General features: G+C 47.9%; 1 long non-coding RNA gene and 1 pseudogene across 1 annotated transcript in view; one reads left to right on the top strand and one right to left on the bottom strand.

The window, feature by feature from the left end:
• The window catches only part of LOC135897038 (uncharacterized), a 398,744-nt gene that overhangs the window by 334,123 nt on the left and 38,743 nt on the right, over positions 1-25,878 (top strand). The window contains exon 3 of the long non-coding RNA XR_011514583.1: positions 19,013-19,236. This is a non-coding gene — a long non-coding RNA (uncharacterized lncRNA). The remainder of the gene's footprint in view (positions 1-19,012; positions 19,237-25,878) is intronic.
• LOC135897032 (histone-lysine N-methyltransferase SETMAR-like) lies at positions 24,736-25,583 on the bottom strand (annotated as a pseudogene).

A 25,878-nucleotide genomic window follows, 5' to 3' on the forward strand; every position in this document is an offset into this window, starting at 1 on the left:
TCCCAGTGGTCGCGAATGCAGCAGGTATTGGCGGCGAGGAGTTACGGAGTCGCCATCTATCGGAAGCGCCTTGCTGGCGTAGTATGAGGGATCAAGCGGCGCGCTCCTTATAGGTTTTGCTATCAGCGCTCACTGAACGCACCACCCGGGTGCTCTCCCAAAAATTTCTGTAAGTACTTTCGAAACGAGAGAAGTTTTTTACTGTCTGAATAATAATTTTGGGCAAACTGAAAGCACAGAATTGTTTGCAGACGCTATCTCTTTACCGAATACGTACAGTGGACGCCACTGTGTGCGGTCGCCGCGATTTAGTCCCCCGACCTGGCTTCTTGTGTGAAAGGTAGGCAAACGCCGAGACGAAACTATGTGAAATATCTTCTTATAGTGTTTGTATATCTAAATGGAGCGTAATAAAATGAAGCCTCAATGCAGCCATCGCACAGCTTCGCAGCGACCGACTGCGCGTCTGCATGCTTGTCCGCGCACTGTTTCGCTTTCGCCGCATGCGCGTTTTCACACCATGCCATGAGCTTTAGGCTGCAGAATATGAGCATTTGACAGTATACAAGCAACCAATGTTGCGTGGGCGCTATCAGAGCTGTTCAAAAATAATTTCATTGTAGAGACTTCGATGCCTACGGGGACTGATGTGCCGGACGTCGCGACGATTCAATCATCTTTTTTTTTCTAAATTCTTGGACGTTTCAATATTATTTCTCGAATTTAGTCGCACTATATGTTTATCGGTGTTCTCAGCGTGCGATTTCCCGCTGCTTCTTTTTTTGCAATCCAGTGCATTAATTCATAACACAAACATGACCATATGCCATGCGTTCTTTTTTTGTGCTTCTTTACTGTTCCCTATCCACTCCAGTGAACTTGCCAGTATCTATAGCATTGACAAGTTCATAGACAAAACCGTCATGACATTAGTCGGGCAGCGGACTCGGGCGAGCATCTGAGTGCGCTTTTTTGGAACATTGCAGACCCGGGTCGGAAGCAGAAATCTTCCTCGCGTCTGTGCTTGCTGCATACCCGAGTTGTAGCCGATGACTGTTTGCCGGTTTTATGTTTCGCGAGCCAAGCTTCACGCAGCTTCTTGTCCTGCGGCTACGTATGAATAAGGCTGACACCGGGCTCCGTTGCGTACGTCCGGCAGTGCGGCACCGAGCAGTAGCCTACCCTGTTGCGCACCTTTGAAGCCACTACCTATTCTAGTGCTTTCAATCATTGTAAAGGAGACACTCGAAGCGAGAAAATCCCGCCAATAAATGAGGACCGCAGCGTACGAGGGAACTTAAACTTTCCTTTTCAGCTCGCTTCGCCGCTCCCGAAGCAGCCGACGCGGCCGCTATGTCCACGTGATCCCTAATAGCACGTCACGCCGACGGTGGCGCCAGCTTCTCCAGTGGTGGAGCTCGAGGCCAATACACGCTGTTTTTTTCTGCGCCACATAACACAGTGTGCTGCACTGATAACTTGTGATAAGCGCATGTGCACATCTTCTGTCAGACTGTAAGGCTTTGCAACCAAAACAAATGCGGCATCGTGGCAAATACGGCTCACGTCACAAGTAAAAAAAAATTATAAAGTTTTAATCACCAATTTTAGCGGCAACATTGCATTTGCAAAATTGAAGGCCGACATTCATATCTTGCCCAATAACAACTTCACAAAAATCGTCGTAGGTACTACGGCCCGCAGTATTTTGGCTGTTGGCAGCCCTGAACGAAAACGAAATTTAAATTGTGTTTCAGTGACGCTGATCTCCCTACAATATTAGAAGAACGGAAAACGCCACCTGCCTCCCTGCTGCGCGGGCGCCAATGTTATGACATTTACGACTTCTCTTTATTGTGATCAATAAAGACTTTTTTATTTGCTGCTATACGGACGAACGTGATTATCCTAGCCTCGGTACCACCAAAAGATTGGGAACAGAATAGAGCACGCTTCGCGTCGATTCTTGGCGTCACCATAAAAAAAAAGAACCTCGATGAAGGCCGTGCCAGCGAAACCTATTTCATATTTCTTTCGCGACTGCCATACTAGGCGCCGCCCGCACTGCCAAAGTACTGTAGGATGTAGCACCCAAAACGATTTTGTTTAAGAAGTTTTTGTTGAGGTAATAATATGACTTTGAATCCTCGATTCTTGAATTGAAGTGCTTCCTCTATAAGTACTAATTAGGGGATTATTAAGGATATGGTTATTACTTACCTGCCATATTTTTCACGCTACCGAGATCCTAGTAATCACAGACACATAACTTCATAGAATATCCGGAAATATCCGGAAATATCCTTACAAAATTCATGTTTTTTTAAAATTATGTGCAGCTGACACAGACACTGTACTTATGACATGAAGTCACGCAATAACAACAGTTTTCTGAAACTTTCGAGGGTAAGAAGGAAAGCGTGAAACATAACGGCAGGTTTCGCAGCGGCTTCTCGGAGCGAGCAGGAGAGGGTAAGTAAAAGCGAGCTGAACATCACGGCGCCCGCGACTATATACAGCCTGTCGAGTCATACGTCGCGAAACTCTTCGGCAGCACCCAGTCTGAAGACGATCCAGAGAATCCCATTAGCGACTTTTGACGGCCGCACTTATCGCTCGTCTCAACGAACGCAACTTCGCTCTCAACGAACGCTTCGCCGTAAACGAGAGCGCCGGGCGCGCTCGTTGAACGCCCTCTTAGTGCTGTCTTTGTTCGTCTTCGCTGCGCGTTCTGAACGGAAGAGGGACCCAAGAGCCTCAACGCCTTACTGTATGTTTAGCGACTCCTGCTCCCAGCATGAACGCACGGCACACCCCACATGAAGCATTCCGTTAGGGCGAATAGTTTAGCGACCATTTAGGGAATGAAATTTTTTTAGCCCGCACATTCGTGTAATTGTTTCATTGGGTGTTGATAGAGCTGCAGCCGACAATTCTGCGGCGCAACGCATCGGGTACATGAGCTCGGGCTACTGGATACCGGAGCATTCTTTGCCATTTGCGCCCAGTCAAGCCGGCGGCAAAAGGGGTGTCTTCAGGCGTATGACACCCCCCCTCCCTCCCGCTGGCCCCTTGCACCCGGGGCCCACGGCCCCCCGGCCCCCCCTGTTGCTACGCCACTGCCTCCACGGTCTGACATACGGTAAATCGGTACAGGGAGCATATAGTGTCAATTAGGTCCTTATACAGTTTTTTGTCTAGCGATATACTGCATTGAAAACCGCACATGGAACATTCTGTACGCAAACACGACTTCACGTAGATAACCTTTAACGGCACCATGCATTGCTTCACACGAGCATACAACAAATCCTGGTAGGTGACGACATAAAAGCACTTGCATGAGTGTGCGAAGGAACGCATCATTCTGATCGCGAAGGTACATGAAGTGCAACACAACTTGTCGCACAAATGAATATGCCAATCCAAGGCCCCATTTCTCTACGGCCAAGGACAAGTTTGTGCGGCTGGCTCTTTCCAAAGTCGACGCCCATGTGAAAACGACGAGGACACGGTGGATTTTTTGGGATGTTGATCCGCGAAGCACACAGCACATTCATGACATACCATATCTTGGAGGTAAGAAACAGGTTTCAAGCTGTGGCATGCGAGAACATTGACAGCTGTCGCTCTTGCCACGCGTCAGCCTTTGCCTTTGCTCTCGCCACTTGTTCATTCCAGTATACGGCTCAGGGTCGCGATAAGAGTCGAGAGGCACGCCTAGATACGTTGTTGTAGTGGTTGACCACCGAAGTCGAGCGAAGTCATCTGGTGGTTCATCCCACTCACCATGCCAAAACCCCAAACACTTCTCCCAGTTTATTCGCACACCGGTGCATGTGCAGAAGGTTTTAACAACCGTCACGGCCTCACAAATTCTATTTCTATTTGAAGAGAATATGGCGATCGCATCGACATGCGCTAATATTTTCGCATGTGTTGACTGCAACCTCCCATAAAAAAAACTTATTTCTTTAAACTACAGACTAATACATTGTGAGTTAAATAATGGATGTATAACAAAAGTATTTTTGTCCCGTGGTCTATTAACGGCTTCTTATGCAAGAAATCTGAAACGATACAGCACGCGCTTCTAGATTGCTGGGATCCCATCTTTTTCTGGGATGGGCTACAAAGGACGTTAAAGAAAGAGTTACCTTTAGATCCACATGGAATAAGAGTCTTGCCGGTAGTAATAGAGGGTTTTCCGTATGACGCTATAATTCTCCTGGGCCTCCACAGTTTGTGGAAAGCTGGAACGCAGTTGATCAATGCTGATGCCAATTAGCGACTTACACACGATCACTTTCTTGAAACTGTAGTACGGTTCAGGGATCTCTATCGGGCTCTCCCTGAACAGCGAACATAAACTGACATGCTAGATTAACTGGCAGCATAGAAAAAAAAATTTAATGAGTCGTGCGAGCAAAATCTTTGTTGACGTGTTTTATCGTCTGTGTATTGTTTGTGTACAATGTCACAAGCTGGCACTAAAGAAAAAAGAATCAGCGTGGTGCAGCGGTAAGGTACTGGGTGCGGAGGTCGCAAATTCGAATCCTCGGCGGAAAAGTTTTATTTTCCTTACTTATCGTGGGAGGCCTAGGCCCAGCCGACTAAACTGCTGGTGCTTATTAAAGTTCACTCTCTCCCTCTCTTACTTATAACTTTTTACTTCCTTGCACTAACAAATTTACAGAGCCATAAACAGGTCTGTGTCAATTTTTAATTAAATATTGATCAAGAGCTACAGAACGTCCGAGTACAGGACGTCACACTGCAGACAACAGAACGTCAGAAACAGAACGTCACAAAATACACAGACTGAATTCTCCTCTTGTGCTTTTGAACAGGGGCGGTATCTATCAATAGTAGTTGTATTAGTAATAGCAGTACAGCAGAAGTATTAGTAGTAATAGCCGTGATAGTAGTACAAGAAGGAGGAGGAGGAGGAGAATATTGTGTTTTTCAGACTCCCGCAATAGTGGACATGAACCATATGCGGCTCATACCCACTATGCACATGGACTGCTGTCGATAGTAAAAAAAAAAGAAAAAAAAAGAAGAACGCTATAGATTCTTTTCTTTCTTTGGCTATCAACAGCAGTCTCTGGTGGGTCATCTTCGTTTCTATATTCAACGACATCAGGCGTTACGAGATGTCGCGAAGAATGAAACCGACGGAAAAACCGACAGGTGGCTTGTTCGGCGTGCATACATATATATATATATATATATATATATATATATATATATATATATATATATATATATATATATATATATATATCGTCGCCTCGTGCAAGCACGCTGTCTATAGCGTGTGGCTCGGCATCGTTGAAGACGAGTCGGTGAACAAGGAACCCAGCGATGATGAGGGCAGCAGCAACACACGTATAGGCGCAGGTGTGCGACAGCGTCGTCCTCGTATAGTCGTCGCGCGTAAGTGGCTTCGACGTGGCTCGTTGCCAGCGAGACCGCGTGGCCCGCCGCGCGACCGAGGCGCTTGACGCTCGCGTGCGCTGCGCCGATTCATGCACGAGTCGCCGGGCGACGTACGGGAGTCGTCCGCGAGGCAAAAACCGTTAGCCTGAAATATTAATCGGCGCGAGCTCGGGGACGTCCCACGTGATCCATCGAAGTGTACGCTCCTCTGCGCCGTGGCACGCACCGGTTGGTCCCCCCTCCCCCCCCCCCTCCCCACCTCCCTAAACCAGTGGAGGAGGGGGAGGGGGGTGGGGAGGCGACGCGAGGACCGAAGTACAGTGTACTAGAATCTAGTTCACTGTAACCGAAGCACGCGACGTGCAGGAGCGATGTCACGCGAGTTGCATGTATACCAGTCAGTCATCGTTAAGAAGCGCGTGGAGACGTGAAAAATGTATCGCACCGCTTCGTGCCCTTCCTCGCTTTTCTCTTCTTCTTTGTTTCTTCCCTTCGCTCGCATTGAATAAATAAATTTGCGCGTCGTGAAACTGTATAAGTAAATTTCCTGCAGACGATCCAAAATTTTATTGTACTTTCAAGCTCTTCCGAATGACCGCGACGGTGCCTCTGTGCATGCGAGCAACTCTCACTGTTGCAAACTCACTGTTGCAAACTCACTGTTGCAACTGTCAGTCTCGCAGTGTAGATTTACGTTGCGGATCACGGAGTGTGTAGAGTTGTACTTTGATTGTCCTCTTTTTTTAAAATTTCCATTCAATTTTTATCTAGAGTATTCCAGTCTGACGTGCCACGCAGCGTTTTTCGTAAGTTCATTCTAGCATGGATGCATGGTCAGTTGGGATGCTCGCATCGAAAGGGATATTTCAAAGTTGGAAAACATTCAGGGGAAAGCTGTAAGATTTATATTCGGGAAGCATAAAACGTATAATTCGTCATCTTCACTCGTGCAACAACGTGGTACTTCCACATTGCAGGCCCGTCTGAAAGTTGCTCGCCTAGCTTTTGTGTGCAAGATTCTTTCAAGGAACGTAAACGTTATTCCAGCTGCCTGATTATAACGAGAACAAGAATAACGAGATTAACGAGAATAACGAGAACAAGGCGAGTTCACGGATAGCTATTAGCTCCTACAGTTGCACCCATTGAAGGGCTTATGCACAAAATTCCAATCAGTAACAATTCCCCACGTCTGTTGCCAACTGCACTTTTTCGCCAGCTGAAGTGTTTGACTGAGGAAATCTTGTCAGGGATAGAAACACTTCTCTTGTAGGTCTGTTTCAATATTTACTCTTTCTTTTTGTATTTTTGTGTGGCTACTTCTTATGCTCGACTTTGTTGCAAATGTTGATGTACTTGTTTAATTCTACTGTAGACTGCTTATTTTTGATGTTTGCAGACTTAATACGTTGGGGCTTGCTTAAATTTTCACGCTCATTATTGCATCCAGTTGGCACTTATTTAGGCAAACCTGCTCTCGTGCTGTGTATAGACCTATTGCGTACCTGCCCCCGCTACGATGTCCAACGCCTCTCTCTCTGCGGGCAACTTTACGCCGACTGGACTCGAGACCGTTCACCGAGTCAAAGATACTCGGACCGTGGCCACACCCGTCACTGGCTCGAAAAGCGATTCGTGCAATAGTGCAGTACTTGAAGTGCACGGGCTTAAGAGACCGTTTATAGTGTCCTTGTGTGTGGTGTCCCTCCCACACGTACTCAGTGCTTACTCTATCCCTTTCTTCCTCTTTATATTCCCCTTTCCCCCACCCCCAGTGTAGGGTAGCAAACCGGATGCTGTTCTGGTTCCTACCCTTGTTTTCTCTCTCTCTCTCTCTCCAGCTTGGGCCAGATCTATGGCTCACTGTATTTGTAAATTAAGTAAGTGAATTACTATGTAGCCACTAGCAAAGGATCCGGACAACACAGAATCTGTCAAGCCCAACGCAACCCGCAGAACGAGCTGGCACCAAACCGTATACATACGTATATAGAGGTGCTACGTGCATGAAGATCTTGCGGGGTTGAAGTGCGCATGCGCCGAACGTAGATAGCTCCGTCGCGCCCCGCGTACGTGAAGAAGGGCTCTGCGAGCTGCTCGCGCGAGATCTCGTAACAGCTGAGAGCCGTTCAAAGATGGCATCCGACCGTGCCCGACGGCGCGTCTGGGGCTTCGCGTTTGCGCTTTTCGAAGTCGGACGAAGTCGACTTAACTTCGCGAAGTGCGAGACTTGGATCCTTTTGACACGACTATACTGGAGGAAATGGGTTGAATCGCAGACATTGTCAGCTCCTGACTGGAAGCTTACCGTTATCATTGAAAAGGAAGGTGTACAATCAGTGCATTTTATCAGTGCTGACATGTGGGGCAGAGACTTGGAGATTGGCAAAGAAGCTTGAGAACAAGTTAAGGATCGCGCAAAGAGCGATGGAACGAATATTGCTATGCATAACGTTAAGAGACAGAAAGAGAGCGGTTTGGATCACACAGCAAACGGGTATAGACGATATTCTAACTGACATCAAGAGAAAAAAATGGAGCTGGGCAGGTCATGTAATGCTTCGGTTAGATAACCGTTGGACTAATAGGGTTACAGAATGGATGCCAAGGGAAAGGAAACGCAGTCGAGGACTGCAGAAGACTAGGCGGAGCGATGAAATCAGGAAATTCGCGGGCGCTAGTTGGAATCGGTTGGCAAAGGACAGGGGTAATTGGGGATTGCAGGAGGAAGCCTTCGTCCTGCAGGGGACATGAAACAGGCTGCTGCTGCTGCTTCTGCTGCTGGTGGTGGTAGTGGTGCACGGTGGTGGTGGTGGTGGTGGTGGTGGTGCTGCTGCTGCTGGTGCTGCTGATGATGATGACTGGAAGAGGGCTCAAGTGGACATGCTGAAGCAATGACCTAAACGTGTGCGAGGCCTACACCCACAGATTGTTGCATATACGCGAAACTACATGCGTCCCACGCATGAGGCGCGTAGCCGTAGAACTCTCACGTTTGCGTGTGCAGAGCTTCTCCGTACGCGTAACTACAATTGTCTACAATGCGGCCGCCGTAAACTGTGCTTGGCAGACTGGGGAACGAGCGGGCTCGACGGCGGGCGCCGACCGCGGGGCTGGTGCAAAGAGCGGTGGCTCAACAGCTAGACCAATTGCCACACGCCGTACTTGTGCATTTCTTCGGCTTGGTGCACGGATTCAGAGAGGCAGGGTGTGCTTGACTGTCAGAAAGGTGTTCGCCATCCGTGCGTTTGCAAGGCATACCACTGTGGGGGTCATATCACCTCTACGCGATATCGCTTACGTTAACGTGATGCAGACGTTAGCGCATTCCCGGAAATGCGACCTACGGTGGGGTTCAGCTGTTTATACCAACGAGGGATTCCAAGTGTGAACATGAAGACCCTCTGTGCGGTCACTTGTTATCAGAACGAACAACAACAAGGCCACAGTTGCTGTTTCCATGCTGATCTACGAACGAAGGTGGGAGCGATCTGTGGCCTACCAGAACCAACGATTGTCGTGGTTGTGCCGTGGGAGAGATCACTGCCAAGTGTGAGACTAATGAACAACTTCTGGGAAAAACTGTGCCCAAGCTCAAGACCAATCAACAGCTGTTGGGAAAGGCTACTGCCAGACTCTGGACCAATGGACAATTTCTGGAAAAGGAGAACTGTCGGTTGATTGGACATTACTATGCACCGTAGTACGATATGATATTTAAAGAAAGGATCCAAGTTTTGTGGACACAAGGAGAACAAAGATCCGGCCAATTTCCACTGCTTGTCTGTAAATGTCTTCTAAATGTAGCACAACACAAGCAGGTTGCGAATAGGATTCTCGGAGCGTAAACTGAATTACGTGCAAGACCACTGCTGGAACCTCAGTGCTGACACCCGTTATTGCAATCGCACCGCTGACACGAGTTGTTGCAAATGGGTCGCAAGCCCGAAGGGTAGCGTTGGCCTGGCGGCCTGGGGCACAACTGGAAGCATCCGAAGGTCCTGGCAAAGCATGAGTCGACTGCTAACAGAACAACTTGTTTATTCTAGCATCGCAAAAGAGCGGCCGGTCAGGTCGACCGAAGAGGAGAGACGGGAGAGCACGTTACTCAACAGAAGAAATCGGAGCCTCTCTCTTGGCGTCCGGGGGCAGCTGCTTTTATACTCTCGGAGTTGAGGGCAAGAGGGAACGTCACGGGACGAGGCCACGTGACAGCGGGGGATGGACAAGCTGAGAGACATGTTTAGACGAGTGTAGTGACGCATCAGCCGGACCGGCGCCGGTCAGACCTCCTCGCTTCACACTTGGGGAGCTCCTCTCCCCGGCTGCCGCGCTTTGACAAGCGTGGGCACACACACACATACGCACACAGGAAGACACGTGGCACTGAAACATGCCTGGACGCGCTTGGCGGGGATGCGTTGCGGCAGCTCCGAACGGGCCAAAATGTCCGCCGCTTTGAACGAAGCCCCGGCGTCCGTTGCATCCGCGCCGGCTATACCGCGCATCGTAGGCGAAACGTAACACCACCTAATAACAGTCACGCCAAGCTTCACGAATTTAAGTGTCTCTATAATGTGTAAATTAAAGAAATCACCAAAGAGTAATTCTGAATTATGTACCAAATTGTTCTTTCCTTAATGAAGCATTCATAGAGACATTACAATCCGCTTGACATTGTACTCTGTTACGTCACAACTAGGAGGAGGCGTTAGAGTTGACGTCACAAGCTGGTGGAAACACGGTGAGACCCGTTCGCCATGACGGCACTCTGCGGCGGTGGCATGCATAAATATCGAAAATAATTTTTCAGGTGAAACACTTCTGCAGGCCGTCTCCTTCCTTCTCATCTCCTCCTTCATAACTCTGGTAGTGTGCAATAACCTGAAGACAGCATGAGTCGTGCACCTTCTCACATTGGACTGACCACTAACATTCACTGTAGTTTTGCATCGTCACCTCACTTCTCCCTCTTCGTTTCCCTGTTTCTCCCTATCCCTTAATTCTAGTTGTGGAGCCGCAGGCCAGAGACAAGCTTCTCAGGCTGACCTGCCCAACTTTTCCTATCATTAAACTTTTCTCTCCGTCTCTTCTCTTCTTCGGGCACCATTCAAATTTAACACCGCGACGCTGCCACCTCATCATTTGGAGAGTTCCCAATAGCATAGCGAGTTCCAAGCGATGCAGCCACTTTACTACATAGGCAGTAAAAAAAAAAATAAATGAGAATACTACACGCGTAAACGTCGAGATTCCTAAATTTACTGCGCAGATGCACAGGCGCTGAGAAATGGTGGCAATTTCATGCTAGAAATCGCCGCGCGTGCCGCGCGCCAGGAGAGAGGCAATCTTCATGTACAAACAAGCCGGATGGACGCCGTAGCCAGTCGCAAGCGCAAAGTGCGTTCGTATATATATATGTATAAACCATCCGCGGGCCCCTTCTTGCCTTGCGCTTGCCAACGCGTGCTGTATGCGCTATTCATTTCGCGGGGGTCCCGCCCGGCGTAAGCGTTTCGGAACGCCGAATGGCCTCGCGCCCGTCTTCAAACCCGGCGACCCCGTGAGGGCAGCAGAATGAGATTCGGGACCGGAATGCGGAAACTAATTGTAAATAATTCTGCGCAATAATAAAGGTCTCGACGAGAGAGGAGAAGAAGTAAAGTGGTGGCGAATGTTCCTTCGACCCTGCAGTGGTATAGAAGCTCGGCGCGCCCGAACAGAAAGAGAACCGTGGTGGGTTGCGGGTCGCGGGGAAGGTGGGGAGAGCGGGAGGTAATGTAAGGCGAAGAAAAGAAAGAAGGTAACGTAACAGCAAAAAGGACACGCGAAGAAGAGTGGAGTCGTGGAAACAAGTGTAGAAACCTGGAATGCCGGGCCGGGAATAACTTCTGTGCGGGAGAAAGACCGGGACATGGGGAAAGGAACTATCGGACGAAGAAAGAAAACAAAAAGTGACGATGTACTAGGGCACAATAAAAGCAAGAGAAACGTTGAAAATGACGAGGACATAATAGGGAAGAGAAGAATGAAGAGCAGGGAAAAGCGGGACGAATTTAGTACGCAGCGAAGTCCCAGGCGGAGTAGCCAATGCAAGAACTAATCAAAACGTGCGCGCAACTTCTTTCAAGATAAGATTGCGTGAGGGGGAGGGGGAGGGGGGAGGGGAGAACGGCGCTAAGAGGAAACAGATCATGGACTTGCCAGTAAGGTGTCTGCGTATGCTTGTATCGCTCTCTCTCTCTCTCTCTCTCTGTATGTTCGCGTGCATGTTTACATATGTCTGTGTGCATATTCTATATGTGTGCGCTGTCCATTTGTGTGGGCACGATTACATGATGACGTGATGTGTGTGTGCATGATTACAGCGCGTGCGTGTCGTCCAACCGGAATGCCACGCCTGTGCGGTCTTCGAGAAAAACAGTTCGATAAACCATAGCCTCAAAGATCGGGCGGCGCGGTTTGCCTGCGTCACAATCTCTGAGGCTATGGGTAAACTAGGAGGAACATCGAGCCGCGCCTGATCTAGGAGCGGTCAGTTCTATGGAGAAAAAAAGGAAGACATTTCAGAAAGTCTTGTTCTCATATCATGCGTCGTCGGGAGTTGCGTATGTCTGCCGTTGCAATTTAGAAACGCCTCTTAAGGAAAAACGCGAACAGAAACTGCTGTAACCGCTGTTGTGTATTCTGTGACGTTGCGGCCTTTTGTTGCCTTGTCTCTTCGCGCATCCATATGTCTATATGACTATTAGTGCAATTACAATTAGACCACACGCGTCAGCGAACTCACCGCTAATTATCTTCTTTCTTTCCCTCCTCATCTCTCCCTGTCATCTTTGTTTTTCCTTTTTCCTTTCCCTCGGTGTAGGGTAGCCAACCAGACATTATTCTGGTTAACCTCCCTTCCCTTCTGTTTTTCTCTTTTCTTCCTTCTTTCCGAGCGTCTCGAACTGCGAACAGTGCCAGACGCATGAAACGCTGGAACACATATGTGACCATCCAGCATATAAGTTTGAGCGAAGGACGTAGGGTATTTCCCTAGGCAACGTTGGCAGGCTACCACTGTCGGAGGACCCTGTATTCTCGGCTCATGTCCTGACTCTGCAACTTCCATGCGGACAGCTAAAGCGCTGTTGAAGTTTCTGCATGACATTAAGCTGGAGCGAGCAACTCTATAGCAGGGCCATCATCTAATGTACGTAAGCACTCAACACTTCCCACATTATCATCCACCCTGGCACTTTAACTCCCCTTCCCTCTTCCCTAGTGCAGGTTAGCAGACTGGAGCGCACAAGCTCAGGTCGACTTCTCTGTCTTTCGTATCCCTAAAATCCCTCTCTCATACGTCTCGAACACGTTGCTGGCAGACGTTCGAGCTACCGTATATCTGGGAAAAAACTTACTTTCTACCGGTCTTCCCACGTAACTTGAGCCGAAGTTTAAAAATGTGCAAAAGCCGCGTAGCTGGACACAACCAACGTAATGTTCTTGGTCGTCGCTCGGAGATACTCAGACTATTCTTTGCATGCCACCTAATTACACGATTAATTAATTAATCAACTTCTCGAATATTATAATTAGTTGAAAAGTGTCAATGAGAAAATTTTAGCGCTACTTGAAAAACTTCCGATCCAGACTTGTATTGCTCAATACATTGTACGGAAAAGCGTTTTTCCAAGCATGAGCTCGTGAATACACGCAAAGCGCCGCGAGTGGCCAGACACGCGATAATTTTTTGGGTACTCGCATGCATCTTTCATGCTTGGAAAAACACTTTTATGTACCACGTATTGAGCAGCATAAAGTTGGGTCGGGAGTTTGTCATGTCGTTCTACTATTGTTTCATTTACATTTTAAAATTTAAATATGTTATTTGAGAAGTTGAAAAATTAATTAACACTAATTATGTAATCAGGCTGGATGCAAAATGCGGTTCGAGTATCTCCAAGCGACGACCAACAACATTACCTTGGTCCTGCGCAACTACGTGGCACTTGCATATATTTGAAGTTTGGCACAGGTTATGCGGGACAACCGGTATATATATACGTAGAGCTCTTGAATTAGTTGCAACGGCCACTTACGGTTTTCTCTGTCGCCGTGGAGAGAGAGAGAGAGAGAGAGCGGGCTCATGTGTGTGTGCGTGTTTCATTCAATTGACCTCAAATCAATCTCATGTCGCGAGAATGCGGCAGCGCGGTGGTGACGTAGTGGCTGCGTTATATTGCGAAGCGGCTACAGAAGTACTTGAAAAAGGGCAGCATCACACCAAGACCACTATCTCCATCTGTGTAGCGGTCGCCTTCCGTTACCTTTGTCTCTTTACACTCTCAAACTCAATGTGTGATAGGCGCGTCTGCGCCAATTTCCACTTACTGAAGAGACATACACACTTGCTTCCACACCTAAAGGCACCTTGAATACTCTGTGTTGCATACATCTTTGACATTATGCTTTGCCCCTGCATAGAGTTAATACACATTGTTTAAATAGCCAGAGATCGCCTCCGTGGCGGCGATGGCGTTAACGACACGTTGTTCGAAAGCAGCTGAGGAAGAAGGGCAGTCTATCCGTCAGTTTACATGGCTTGAAAATTCGCAATGGCGCATTTTCCTCCTGCGGCGCATCTCTGGCGGTATAAAAGGGCGACAGCGAAGTACGCCTATGTATAGTTTGGAAGCGGTTTATACAATCGACACGATTGTGCAACAATCGGCGTTCCAGACATTGCGTATACCATCGTCCCGCCTCGCCTTCTGTGTAGCCATCGTGTGAAGCAGTGCCAATGGTCTAAAAGCGCATCCGGCAGATACTTCCCTCACATCGTGGCCATGCAAGGAGGTGGCGGGGGGGGGGGGAGGTTAAAATGCGTATCGTGTGATGGTGGTCGCCCGCATTTCATAAACACGAGCGCGCGCGCACAAGCACACACGAGCACACACAACTGAAGAGAAGGTCCCGCGAGTTCTTTACGACTGCCCTCGCGTCCGCGTATACGTACAGCGTTGCGAGGTTGTTACGCATCGCGCTGTGTACGGACGAGCTGCGGACGCGACCGAGGACGACATAAAATTACGGATAGAAAGCAAACGAGTTGGAAAGGATCGAAATAGAGAGAGAGAGAGAGATAGCCGTTCACAACGTGCGTCCTCGACGAGCAGCAGCCAGCAGCAACAGCAAGCAGCTGTGTACAGCAAACGCGCAGAGAGAGAGAGAGAGTGTGTGTGTGTGGGGGGGGGGGGGGGGGGCTGCCGGCGCGCATGGCCATGAACGCGTTCACACAACCACGGACGAGCGGCCGACCGACCAGCAGCCGGTCGGCTTTACATGTGTGTGCGACGGCTGCGACGCGTTTGCTCGGTGGCGGCGCGCGCAGTTTGCGTTTGCCCGGTTTGCGTTTGCCCGCACGCCGCGAAACCCTGCCGAAGATTCTCTCCCTCGCCTTCACACGTTGCTCCCACTATACTCCACTGCCTTCCACGTCCTTTTCTACCCCCCTTTCCCCTCCTCCCTTCTTTCATCTTTCGTCTCCTCGGTGCCAGCAGCGAGCAGTCGCGAGGTGCGCTGTGTGTGTGTGTGTGTGTGTGTGTGTGAACTCATGCGCGCGGACACGCGGCGCAAGCCCTGGGAGATCCCTATGCAAATTTGCGCAGCGGCTGGGGAAGGAAAAGAAAAAGAAGAGGCAGAAATAAAGGAGCATGGGAGCAACGGATGCAAAGCGGCGGGCTTTTCGGATGTGCAGCAAGCGACCAAGTAAGCAGACAGGCAAGCAAGCAGGCAGGCAGGGCTGTCTCTCTCTTTCTTTATCTTTTTCCCCCACTCTCTCGCGCGCTCCAGCGTCAACGAAGAAGGAGCTATCCGCGCGCAGAACGTACGGGGATGCTCTTGGGCATACACGTCGCGCTGTGGGCGACGTCGTTCATTACTCCGGCTCACGAAAAAAAGAAAAAGAAAAGAAAGAAGAAAGAGAAAGAAAGAAAGCGTGCAGCAATCCTGGAAGCTGGAGCTGCGCCACCTCCGGAGTCTGGGCAGAACAAACACCGTATTCAAAAAAAAAAAAAAGAAAAGAAAGAAGATAAATAGTTATGTTGTCAGAGGAGATGGAAGCTAACAGCGACGTTGGTCATATAGTTAGTGAAGGTGGCCGGCCAATGGCAAACAGCTCTTGCGAGCGAAAAGCTTTGTGAAGTTGGCCCCGGTGCAGCCATGCATGGGGCCAAATCTGAGCGACGACAGCTTGTGATTTCCTATGAGCTGAGCCCAACCAATATGGCGGAAGATGCGACGCTGGTGATGGCGCTGGCTCATAGCAGTCAACGAAATGAAGCCATTACGTTTCCTGAGGATCGAGTTGCAGATCACGAGAAATCGTCCAGACTCCCCTGAGCCAATGCTTTTTTGCCGTATTCAACTATTTGAACATCGTTGCGCTCCGAACACTTGGAAAACCTGACACTCGCTCTACAAGGGCTGGGAAATTATAGAAGTGGTAGGTTTCTGTAAACTTCAGTAGGCTCTAATCTTGACCTGGCACAGTGGCTTAACAATAGACTAAGATTTGAAGCGGGATTATATACGATGCCGTTTATATTATGCAGGTGGTCAACGTTAAACCGAAGGCCCCCGCCCTGTATAATGTATCTCGTAGCGCTGGAATATATAACTTTGGAACGTGAGACACCATCGATGTATGGCCCAATCGATCTATAACTCATTCAATTAATCATTAATCAATCACACAGATTGAAAAGCGTTGAATTATTTCAATGAGCTCTTGCATACTCCTTTTTACACTGCAAAAACAAAAACACGGATGGACGGATGGACAGACGGACGGACGTGAACGGAGGGACGGAAACATTCAAGGGAAAGAAATAAAGAAGTAACGAAAGAAAGAAAGAAAGAGAGAAAGAAAGAAAGAGAGAAACAAAGAAAGAGAGAAAGAGAGAAACAAAGAAAGAAAGAAAGAGAGAAAGAAAGAAAGAAAATGAACTCACATTTCCGGCCCTGCATGCCAAAGGGGATGTCCAGCGAAGCTGTTGAAATCCACCACTATACAACTGCTGAAGGGAGTATGCAGTGCTTTATGGCTTTAGAGTAATGGTAGCAATGCTATCTTAGAGTTGTGGGTAGTAATGGGAGTAATGATAACTTTGAAAGCACGTCTCCGCCCATAGCGCTGCTGCAACAACATTGAAATCAGTTGCTAGGCTGGTTATTTTATAAAGGAAAAGCTAGGAACGTCACACCCCACGTTGCAAGCTGCCGTCGCCGCGGCAGCTTGCCCAACAGTAATTTTTACCGAGAAACGTACTCAGGGAGCGCTACGTACTTCGCGATGTTATCAGGAGTGCCTTATCATCAATTATGTGGTTCGGATGCTTGTTTTGTGCTTGTTCTTTATTAAGACGTACGGTGTTTTGTATGCTGTACGCGCGATTGCAAAGAATGTGCGCACTGTTCGTTTCACTTTGCTGGGTGCCTGTAGCCCCTGCCTTACGGGGTTATGACCCACTAGTCTGCTTTGTATTGCCGCCTGGTTAGGCCCACCATCGTTTTCTGTCAACGTTATGCGCCACGAAGAAATACCGGGATCCTATAGCCATAGACAGCTTCGCTGTAAAAATTTAACGCCCGTTGTTTTTCCTAAATGGGGCGCCTTTCCCATTCATGGGAGGTTGTAAATATTGGGTATCGTAAAATAATAAAGAAAACTGGTGTCATTATAAGCAACACCAATGGTATTTGTCGCATGCCGTAGCATGCATGCCGCGAGAAGAAAACATAGGTGTGCTAGTCCGCAGTTAATTGGCCGTGCTCGCAGCAGTCATCTCATATGTTTCGGGCAATCTGGCGTGCTTCGTCCCCGGCCAATGAGTAAATGCTGTTATACCAATGGCTAGTTTTGTGAACGCGGCAGCGAGTTCGCGCCGCTTTTGTTCAAAAGAACTGTTTGGCAGCGGAGGTCCGCACCAGCTAACGATGTGATCGACGTCGTGATTGGCCAGGATCTGTCTTTACGAGCCGCTACGCCGATTCACACTGCTTCGTGGGTACGGGCCCTGGGCCTGAATTATAAACGAAACATCTCGAGCGATCAAGTATATACAGTTAGCAAGGACAGCGACCGGCCTGTAATGTGAGAGAGCACTAAACAGCCAGCAGCGTGCGCAAGCAAGCACTCGTGAAGACCGTATATGCGTAAATAAACAGCGTTTTCTTCACTGCAGGGGCTCATTGCGTTGTTGGATTACGTATACGTAGGTAGTTCACAGGATCTAAATGTGCGTGAAGGAATATTTTCACTCGACTGAGTTCGTCAATTATCATCCGCCATTTACAACCAGTCGATCCCGTTGGTAAAGTGGCCGGAGCGCACGACGAAGTGCGAGAAGAAATAGCATTGGCATGTGATATCACCACCACCACCACCACCACCACCACCACCACCATCATCATCATCATCATCATCATCATAATCTGATGACGACGACGATGATGATGGTGTGGTGATGATGATGATGATGATGATGATGGTGGTGGTGGTGGTGGTGGTGGTGGTGTACATCATCATAATCTGATGACGACGACGATGATGATGGTGGTGATGATTATGATGATGTGATATAGTTAAGCACATGATATATAGTGGAGCATGTGATATAGTTAAGTACATTATCTCGCCCCGATGAATACAGGGCGGACATAACGCAGGCAGTCGATTTTATTCATTTCTTATCGTCCACAATTTACGAGCGGCTGATTCTGCATGATAAGGAAATAGCATTTGGATTGACTTGTTACATTTTTTTTAATGTGAAGCTTTATTAAATAAAACATGAATTATGTACAAGATACTGTCTGGACCGATAGCTGCCAATGGTATAGTGGCCGGTCTACTACAAAAATCACAAGCAATTCAGCCGCAGAGCGTGACGGGCTGGAGAACAATTGAGGTGTATACAACGTTATATTATACAACTGTAATAGAACATGTTTACGAAATACACACAAAGAATCCAAGAGAAAAATATGACAAAAAAAAATTCACATAAGAGTTGAAGACAGAGTTTCATTACACTTGTAATGCAGCTTGGTGGTCATCTTGAAATTTCTCGCTGCTTTAACGTCTATCGGTAGTTCATTCCATATTTTGACACCACTGAACTCGATCAGGCGTTCACCATATACAATATTACGTTTGGGCCGGTTAAAATTGCAACAGGATACCTACCTCCTACTACGAGAAGGTAAAACGAAGACGCTATATCCCGGCCCAGCTGGGTTGGGCCAACGAAAAGCGGTAAAAAATTGTCAGTCTAAAGTGTAGCGATTCCTTTCACCTGATTCTATTCCTTTCGCATCAGTCACCGCTCAAGACAGGTAACAACCTATAGACGGAATGCCGCTCGGTTTCAGCGTGAAATGGAAAAAAGAAGAATTGGAATAGAATCGTTAAATTACACCGGCCCAGCTCGATACAGCTTTCCACAGCACTGCACGCATTTCCCATTTCCTCTTTCCAACCCCGCCGTTCTCGTTCTATACGGGCTGTCCGTCGTCATTACAGCTGCAGCGGGCCCTGCTGCTGCTGCTGCTGCTGCGCCTCCACGAGAACGCGCGCGGAGGGTCTGCCTGCCTCCCTCCGGCGTCTTCATGAATCAATTGCCGCCTCGAGCGCAGTTGGACAGCACGTCCCTCCCCCCCTACACCCTCCCCCGAGGGAGCGGACGCGGGGCAACCGCTTCCGCTGAGAAAGCCCGCGGGCGGCGCTTCGAGCGCCCACATTTCGCGGTAAGCATTCGGAGACATTGGAGCTGGAGATAAACGATATACATTTATTATTCTTTATTTTTATTTAATTTATTTCTGACGGAGCTTCCAATGTTTGTCATTGCCGAAATATACCACGAAGGTGGTGCATGCATGGACTGTCGTTGCTACATGGAGGACTCGGGGCAAATAAATAAATAAATAAATAAATAAATAAATAAATAAATAAATAAGCCGTCCACAGATAGAGCTAACTGAACATTCACCAAATTTTCGCAAGTGCAGCAGCGTATTAAGGGCATTCTTCTGTAACGCATATTATATCTTTAACTTATCGCATGAATGACGGGCGGCTGTATCATCTGTAGTGTCTACCGTTTCAGAGAACTACTGATCGACTCTTTCACTGATGACTGTCTGATATACATAAGTGATTCGAGATAGCTACGGCCTAGTTAATTTGGGTAAAGATGGATACTAACTGACTCAAAGAGCGAACAAGGCAAGTTTGGAGAGCTCTTCCTACGCCACATGAATGCCCCTCCCCTCCCCCCCCTCCCCACCCGCCACCCGTCCCTGAAAAAAAGTGGCACCCATGATATACCACGATCGTACAGGGCTACCGACGCTGAAGTTTCGGGACAACATTAAATATTCCACATTCCATGGTAATATTCGACCTATTACCTCAAAATTAATGAATATAGAGCTTTAAAGGTGCCCTTTATCGGTTTAAATTGACGCAAACAGTTTCCAGCAGAACGTACTTACACGCACAGAAATGGACGAAGACACCACGCTGTACATGCGACACACCACATAGGACGTACCAGCGTGTATCGTCGTCCGTTTTCTTCCGTGTTCTGCTGGAAACCGTTCGTCAAGTCAAGTCAAGTTAAATTTATTTCCAAAACTCCGAGTCGGAGTTTCTTGGGCGAAAAGATGTCGCACACATCTTGAGAATGCCCAAGTACCCATAATGCATAGGGGCTGTGTGCATCCAACGAGCTCAGGAAAACACTATTCTGAAATTTGAACTGAGTTTGTGTTTCTCTTAAGAGTCCCTTCAAGGAATCCGTGCAAGGTCCCGATATGCGCTTGCCACGTATGAAGAAGCACTCTTTTGAAGGAATGGCTACCTGCATGTTCACACCAATGGTTCAGTCACGCCTACAAGCTCCGTTTCCGCAGTGGGGATTCCAGCAGGATCCGTCAAAATACAGCGGAAAACCTCACGTGTGACATCAGTGACAGCTGCTCAACTGGAAGCCCTTCATGCCGCTTTTCATTTCATTCAGGAGGAGCCACTCCATCCGTGGTCAATCTTCTGCAGACTTTTACGCGATGAATTGCAAGCAAATAATTAATTACTTGTAACCTGTTACATTTCCTGATAATTTTATAATTTAATGATTACATATTCTACTTTGTAACGCTCGCAGTAATTCAATTACCGCTTTCTCCCACCAATTGCGTGTAATTGTATTACTTTACTGACGAGACAAGCTGTAACAGGTGACGCTGCTTTCGAAACCTTAAATTTGCGGGAGCTATACAGTGGAGCGCCCTGGAGAGGTCGTGCCCCACAGCTGCCTCGCGGATGCGCATGTTCACGCTGGCGAATCCTGGAGCACAACATTTCAAACCCTGTACAACATGTTGGCGAACGAATTGAACCGGTACTGCTACTTCTCGAAAGCGACGGTCACTTAACGTTAATGCCCGGAAATCACACGCAGACAGTTTTTACCGCTTTTCAGTGGCCCACCTGGAAGCGTATTCTAAAGGTCCCGGTGACAATGAAGCACTGCGCTTCACAGAGGGCCCGGATGCCGAGTAACGACAATTTCAGTGTGCGCACGATGTCCGTACGCTACAACGCGGCCCTGCCCCTCAGCGCTCACATCGCGCCGACTTTAAACGTCGCTTCTGTTGTCTTCACGACAAAAACAACAGAAGACGCGATCTATTAAATTTACGAAAAGCAAATGTTAGTAAAGATAAGCAATGTAGGAAGGGTTGCGGAGGACGCACTCGATGTACCGCAGGACAGCCCGTTCTGTTTACGGTATCAGTTCGATGTTATAGAAAGTTCGGAAGAAAGTAACGTAGAGATAATCGATTACTTTAGTGGAGCAGTGATTGGTAACTGCAATCAGTTACATTTTTGAATGAAGCAAATGGTAATTGCGATCGGTTACTTTCTTTAAGTACCGCATGAAAGCCAAGGCAGCCCTCCAGCGTTTTACTCGCAGCATTGCGTCATGAATCGCATGAGCAGCTCCTCGCAGAGATAAGACAGGTCCACCATCGAGGATTTGACGAAGGACACGATATAACATATCAGTGGTTGCCTACTCACTGCGTCATCCACGGAAATGATCATGCGCACGCAGATGCCCCATCTACCCATGACGGCGTTAACTTCGTTGCCATTCTCCTTTCGAGAGCCGACGCAGCGAAAAGACTCCGCACGCTTGCGCGTAGCCAAACATTGGATCAATGGAATTCATCCTGCTCTACAAGCGCAAGCCTTTATACCGTAGCTGGCCCCTAATTTACAGCTTCGTATTTCGTCCGGAAGATATTAGGCTTGAAAAGCTTGCTGCCCTTAATACGCAATGCCTCCAGATCTCAAGTGTACCAGAGAGAGAGAGAGAGAGAGATAGCAAAGAGAGGAAAGGCAGAAAAGTCAACCAGACGAGCGTCCGGTTTGCTACCCTACACTGGGGGAAGGGAAAGGAGGAACAGAAAGAAAGAAAGCGGGATAGAGGGAACACTGTCTGTGCACGCAGCAAAGTGCTTGGAAATCAGTCAAGTCAAAGCAAGTGCTCCGTCGATACGTTAGGCTGCCGTCAATCTTGTTATGTCAATCTTGAAGTGTACCAGAGAGCTGGAAGAATGGCAACACTATAGTAGTTTATAACGAAAGACACGCTAAAGAATTTCATAATTTTAGGCCCATTTGCTTGTACTAGCATTGCATAAAATATTCACCAAGATAATTTCCAATAGTATCAGGGCAGCACTTGACTCCATTCAACAAAGAGAACAGGCTGGCTTCAGGAAGGGATATTCTACGATGGATCTCGTCCATGTGATCAATCACGTAATCGAGAAATCGGCGGAGTACAATCAACATATATATATGGCTTTCATAGCTCATGAAAGGGCATTTGATTCAGTAGAGATACCAGCAGTCATGGAGGCATTGCCTAATCAAGGAGTACAGGAAGCACACGTGAATATCTATGGAATTATCTACAGAGATTACACATCTACCTTGCTTCTTCACAAAAGAAGTAGAAAATTACCTCTCAAGAAAGGGGTCAGGCAACAAGACAAAATATCTCCAATACTATTCCCAGCATGCTTAGAAGCATTCAATTTATTATACTCCGCAGGCTTAGGGGTGAGGATCAAAGGCGATCAACGATGTTTGCAAATGACAACATCTTGCTCAGCAACACTGATGAACTGCAACAAGTGATGAAGGATCTTAAACGAGAGAGTGTAGGAATGAGCTTGAAGATTAGTTTGCAGAAGACAAAGGTAATATGCTCAATAGCCTGGCAAGGGAACAATAATTCCTGATCGCCAGTCAGCCTCTAGAGTCTGCACAGGAGTTCGTTTGTCTAGGTTAATTAGTCCTAGGGAACTCTGATCATGACAAGGAAATTTGCAGAAGAATAAAGATGGGTTGGAATTCATACGGCAAGCTTTACCAAATCCTGGTTGGGAGCTTACCGCTGTCGTTGAAAAAAAGAAGTGTACAATTATTGCATTCTACTGGTGGGGAAGAAACTTGGAGGTTAATAAAGAAGCAAAGAGCGATGGAACAAAAAAATGTTAGGCGTAACGTTCAGAGGCAGGAAAGTAGCAGTGTAGATCAGAGAGCTTACCGGGGTGTCTGATATTCTAGTTGACATTAAGAGGAAAAAAATGAAGCTGGGCAGACCACGTAATGAGTGGGGCAGATAACCGGTAGACCATTAGAGTTACAAAATGGGTGTCAAAGGAAGGAAAGCGCAGTCGAGGATGGCAGGATATTAAGTAGGGGGTTGAAATGAGGAAATTTGCAGGCACAAGTTAGAATCAGCTATAGCACAAGACAGGGGTAATTGGAGATCGCTGAGAGAGGCCTTCGTCCTGGGGGCAGTGGACATGAAAAGATGATGATGATGATGATGATGATGATGATGATGATGATGATGATGATGATTCCATACGGCCTCTCACGACGTGACTGCCCCCTTCTAGCCCGTCTATGGCTTGGAGTAGCAATTTTAAAATGCGCACTCCGTTATCATTGGAATGGCCACCAGAGCACTTTGTGGCTTCTGCGGGCGTAGCGAAACAATCGTGCCCAATTGTCTGCGAGTGCCCTCGTTTGAACCCGCGAGGAGCGCAGTGCTGTCGGCCACGCTAGACGAGCTGTACAAGCGACCACTTACGCAAAGTGAAATTCTGGGACAGTGACCCGCACGGACGTCAGCGGGAACCGCTATGAAGGCGCTGCTGCGTTTCTTGACAGATACAAGACCGTGTGACGAAGTTCGACTGAGCAGTGTGTGATGTTCAGTGTATTAGTTTGACCTTTGCACTCTATATGTAACGCCCTCGCACACTGTGTGACAGAGTATTAGGAGACAGTTGTGCAATGGGTACTTTTTCTTTTCTTTAGTTTTCTCTCATCTTTCGCAACTGTTTTCCCCTTGCCTAGTCAGGGTAGGCAGCTGGATATATTCGCTGGTTAACCTCCGTGTCTTTACACTGCTTTTATTTCTCTCTCTCTCTCTCTCTCTTTTATTGTAGCTCCTCTCCTCTGTACCCAGTACTTCGCACTGAACCCCTGGTGGATTTCCAAATAAATAAATAAATAAATAAATAGGCAGGTAGGTAAGTAGGTAAGTAAGCAAATGAATAAATAAATAATGTGGAAGAATAGATGTTGAGCGAGCAAGTAGTGAAGAACTTGAACAAAATTTAAGTTCTTTAGAGAGTTAGAAATATTTGCCGAAGTATAAGCAAGATTTGAAAGAACGTTGCATGCACAGTGCTGCGGCTGGCTTTATTTATGTCCGAAGTCGCAGTCAGTCATGAACTGTGTGACATTTACGAGGACGAACGAATTGGGAAGGACACGGACAGGCACGAACTTGTAGCTGCTCTATGTTTGTCAGATACAGCCAGATACGTTGAATTCCGGCGGAGGAACATTGGAATAAAAGGTCCGATGTGCAAGGTCTGTTAGAAAAGTATGCGACCTTTGGCCGAAGAAAATAAACTGGCATAACTGGAGCGTTGGAAACCTAATCACCCTCAAAGTAGTCTCCTTCGGACTCCACACACTTCTCCCAGCGGGACTGCCATTGTTGGAAGCATTCCGAGAAGGCCTCTTTCGGAATGGAGTTTAGCTTAGCTGTCGTTGCAGCCACAATGTGCTCTCTTGTACGAAATCACGCTCCTTTCAATGGCCTCTTGATTTTGGGAAACAGCTAGAAGTCGCAGGGGGCCATATCAGGAGAGTAAGGAGCCTGTTGAACAACAGGAGTCTAGTTTTTCGCCAAAAAAGGTCTGAATCAAGTGCGAGGAATGTGCAGGAGCATTGTCGTGATGGATGCTCCAATTTCCGGTTGACCACAACTCCGGTCTCTTGCGCCGCAGAGCATCACGTAGACGACGTACGACATCCCTGCAGTACTCTTTGGTGATTGTTTGACCCTGTGGTGCGTACTCGGGGTGTACCACGCCGCGGGAGTCAAAGAAAGCAGTCAGCATCACTTTGACGTTGCTGCGCACTTGGCGGGCCTTCTTTGGTCTTTGTGACGTGGAATGCTGCCACTGTGACGACTGGGATTTGGTTTCCGGGTCGTACCCGTACACCCAAGACTCGTCACCAGTGATTATGGTGTTCATTAAGTCGGGATCACTGTTTGTGGAATCCAGCATGTCCTGTGAGACTTCAACGCGAAGCTGCTTTTGCTCCAGCGTGAGCAGCTTCGGCGCGAATTTCGCCGCAACTCTGTTCATGGCCAAATTTTTGTCATAATGGAATGTGCAGAAAAGGCGCTGATGCCCACCTCTACCGCAATTTCTCGGATAGTCACGCTACGGTCCCGCATTACCACAGCGTTCACTTCGGCAATGACCACGTCATTTTGGCATGTTGATGGCCGACCAGAGCGTGGCTCGCTTTCCACCGATGTGCAGCCGTCTTTAAACCGGTTGTACCACTCCTTAATCTGTGTGCTGCTCATAGCATAGTCACCGAAAGCCGTATGAATCTTCCGAACGGTTTCCACTTGGCTGTCGCCCAGTTTCTGGCAAAAATTGATGCAGTAGCACTGCTCCAGTCGTTCCGCCATTTTCCTTGCAACAAAAAACCGACGAGAGCAAAGCGCGCTACCCCAGTCAAACGCTGCATCCCAGCGACTGACGCTATCCGCAAGCGGGAAAAAATCCGCGCATGCGCACAAAGGTTTAAGGTCGGCTGATGCAAGTGCACTTGTTTCATATCCATCAGGTCGGATACTTTTCTAACAAACCTCGTAGATGAAAGGGGACGGCTTCCGACAGAGATAAAATCTGTTGAAAGTTTGTGCCCTGTCCATGTCTGTCCCCTCGTTCGTCCATGTTTATGTTGCTCTGAATCTTACCATC

Source organism: Dermacentor albipictus, chromosome 5 (genome assembly GCF_038994185.2).
Source record: "Dermacentor albipictus isolate Rhodes 1998 colony chromosome 5, USDA_Dalb.pri_finalv2, whole genome shotgun sequence".
Classification (NCBI taxonomy): domain Eukaryota; kingdom Metazoa; phylum Arthropoda; class Arachnida; order Ixodida; family Ixodidae; genus Dermacentor; species Dermacentor albipictus.